Here is a 3,426-nt window from a genome sequence, read left to right on the forward strand (position 1 = left end):
TTTTTTTTTTTTTTTTTTTTTTTTTTTTTTTGAGACCCTTTTGTTTCATTTTGCTTTGTTTGGGCTTTTTTCTTATTAGTCTTTTGTTTATTTATTTTGATTTTCATTTTTTTTTGTTTGTTCTGTTTTGTTTTTTAGAGACAGGGTTTCTCTGTAGCTTTTGGAGCCTATCCTAGAACTAGCCCTTGTAGAAAAGACTGGCCTCGAACTGACAGAGATCTGCCTTCCTCTGCCTTCCAAGTGCTGGGATTAAAGGCATGCACCACCACAGCCCAGCTTGATTTTCGTGTGTGTGTGTGTGTGTGTGTGTGTGTGTGTGTGTGTCGGAGTTGGTTTTGTTTTTGTTTGTTTTGTGAAAAGAGAATGAGAGCATAAAGTTGTTTGGGTAGAGAGGTGAGGGGGATCTGGGAAAAACACAAAATATATTGTAAAATAACTTTAAAATTTTTCAAGAATTTCCATCATACAGATTGCTCTTCTAGAAACACCAGTTTCCAGCATTCCAAACCAATCATTTGGGCACTTTCATTATTGCCCAATATGCTCATGAACAGAGCAATGGCAGGGTTGCAGACCGTGTGGAGGCTAAGCATTGTGATTTCCACTCACTAAAGTCAATTTGGCTATAGCCAGCAAGGCTAGGAGTTTAATGCTAATCCACTGTCTGACAGTTCCCTGCAGCATCAGACAGAGCCCTAGTAACAGCCTGCTTTAGTAAGTTCACTCCTCCAACTACACTAAGAGTAGAGCTTTGTTTTATAAAAGGAGACAGTTACTCCGGCTGTGACCTTTCTTTTCCTGTCTGCAATTCTTCCACTAAAGCTACCATTTGCGGTTACCATCGGCACCGTATCTTACATGCACTACTTATACTATTTATAGCTAAGGAGTTACTTGGTCACGACAAGTGACGTGTAGAAAAGGCCTGTGCTCATGGAATTCACTGGTCTTCCCTTGTTCTCCATCACCTAGAATTAACTTGGTTGCAAGGACAGTGAAATGGACTTTTGAAGACTCCTTTATGATATCAGCCAGAGGGCAACAACATCTTTCATAGCAGGGGAAATACCTTCTAGGTGTAAGTGCATGACCCAAGTCAGTAACCGGTATGTGATGGTATTGATTTCTCCCATAGCCAAGATTCATGGGGTTGAATATCAGCAGGTGCAGACACAGTGGCGGTTCTCACTACTAAACCCAGTGAACCACTAGAAAAACATCTGCGTCTTATAACTGCAACTTTGGGCCTACTGATAAAGAAGTCTTGGTCCCAGGGTAATAACTCTCCTGCTGTGTGGGAAGGGGAACAACGATGGTTCCATTGAACTGAAGGTTGAGACTGCTAAGTAGACACTCAGGGCTTCTCCTGCCACTGAAGCAACAGGTGAGATTTAACAGGTAAGATTTGTTGATTTCCTTGCTAGTCCCCCCCGTCACTCCATTTGAGAGCTAGACGTCTATTCTGTGCTATGGAACATCAGTAGGATGTAACTAATTGATTATGCTTTATGAGGGCTCATAGATAAGAGATTGCTTTGCAGCCCTGCGGAGATTGTTAGAATCTGTGCTTTTGAACGGTGTTGGCACTACTAAGGATTGGATGGCTTTTCAAGGTGAGCTAAATGTGTACTGCTTTATAAGATGAGTTGTTATGAGGTTTTAGGGGCCAGGTATGGAATGTTATCTTTTAAAGTGATATATCAGGGTTCTTAATCTTCATTTTCAACTTGACTGTGTTTGGACTCACCTAGGAAACACATTCGTGGGTATGTCTAGAAGGGCATTTCTAGAGAGGTTTAACTGGGAAGAAAAATCTACCCTGCATGAGGGCAGAACAACCCCATGAGCTGAGATCTCAGATCAAACTTAAACGTAGAGACAAAAGAAAGCCATCTAAAATGCCAGCATTCATCTCTTTCTGAATCCTGTGACCAGCTGCCTCACAGTCCACAGCCATAAACTTTACCGCCATGCTAGACTGTGTTTCCCTAAACCGTAAGCCAAGATAGATGCTTCCTTCTTTCAGGAAGTAGCTTTTGTAGAATACTTTGTTACAGTTACAGCAAAAGTAACTAATGCAGCAAGGTTCTTACACATGCAGCATTTCATAGATAAAAAGATGGAAAATGCCTGATGAGAAACCCAGGCTTAGCTCGAGCCACTGACAAGGGTTGCTCTCGCACAAAGGTAGACCAGTTCACCAGTGGCATGGGATAAAGAGCTCAAAAGTAGATCCATGTAAGTGTCATTGGATCTATGAGAAACAAGGAATTGTTTGGTGGGTGACGTTGGTGTTTTTCTACAGAAGCAACAGTGACAGTAAGTGTTCTATACATCTGGATACCTGAACATCTTAGATTCCCTTTAGATATTTACTTCAAGTATCTAGATCCTTAACCATCATCCTACATAACTTGCTTGATATTTTGACAAATACAGGGTTAAAGACTGGAGGAAGAGAATCGTGTGTCAAAGGAAACTGCTTGTAAGGGGTAGTGGCTTGGTGAAGGAAAAAAATTCCAAGTGGGTGGGTTTATTGCCCACTTTTATTGTGGCAAGAGTAAACCTTAACATTATGAGTCATTAGGAAAGTTGTTCTTTTTTTATATATTTAGTCTGTATCTCTTGCAAGAATTTATAATGATGGATTAGAGTATGTGTAGGGGTGTATGCTCATTTTCTTGTGTGCACCTACTGCACACTTAAAAGAATAAACATTTCTGCAAAAGTCAGTCTGGCGGCTTTGAAAAAGACTAGGCTTGGGCAGATCAACAGCCCTCTTAGGGAATTATGCCAAAACCCATTACACACCAACCCACTTCCAAGTAAAAGCCTCAAGGATGGGCCTTTTTTTTTTTTTCCTCTTTACTAAATGCAAAGAACCAAAACAACTGTAAGTGGGGGGGGGGGTAAGAAACAGACATTAAGCTACTTCTAAATATTTCTTTCTGAAACTAGATAAACCCAATAATGGCAAACTTTTCTTATGGAAAACTGTCAACCAACCATTGATATTCTTTCTTTTATTTCAGGCTTATTGAAGTATCGACTATAGAGAGGAAAATCCACTCCCTTAGGACGTTACAGATTGATAGTATAGTTCATAACTGGCAAACATAAAAATTTGGGAAGCAACCCAAACTTTTTCATCCTTGTGTGTTGTCCCTATATGCTTGATTCCAGGGACTATAGCTGTCAGGAGAATTGTAAGTCAAAAATCTCCAAGGGAAAAAGAAAGACAATATTTGAGTCCTACTTTGCTTCTAGTGGTGCTTGTATGCTGGTCTGGGCTGCTGAAATACCACAGAATGGAAGCAGAATTGACAGCAGTTAATTGGCTCACAGTTCTGGGTGCTACAAGTCCAAGATCAGAGTGCCAGCCAGATCCGGTCCTGGTGGAGGCTCTCCCCTTTGCTTACTGATGGC

At 40.8% G+C, this 3,426-nt stretch overlaps 1 protein-coding gene across 2 annotated transcripts in view; it reads left to right on the forward strand.

Annotated features, from left to right (window-relative positions):
• The window catches only part of Etnppl (ethanolamine-phosphate phospho-lyase), a 22,986-nt gene extending 20,067 nt beyond the window's left edge, over window positions 1-2,919 (forward strand). The window contains exon 14 of one of the 2 annotated variants that reach the window (XM_050127722.1): window positions 1,136-2,919. The gene's annotated coding sequence lies outside the window, so the exon portion shown is untranslated. The remainder of the gene's footprint in view (window positions 1-1,135) is intronic. The other variant, XM_050128539.1, reaches the window with a different exon arrangement.
• The last annotated feature ends 507 nt before the right edge of the window (window positions 2,920-3,426 follow it).

This window comes from Alexandromys fortis, unplaced genomic scaffold, assembly GCF_014885135.2.
Source record: "Alexandromys fortis isolate MF-2015 unplaced genomic scaffold, M_Fortis_MF-2015_v1.1 scaffold_19, whole genome shotgun sequence".
Lineage (NCBI taxonomy): Eukaryota > Metazoa > Chordata > Mammalia > Rodentia > Cricetidae > Alexandromys > Alexandromys fortis.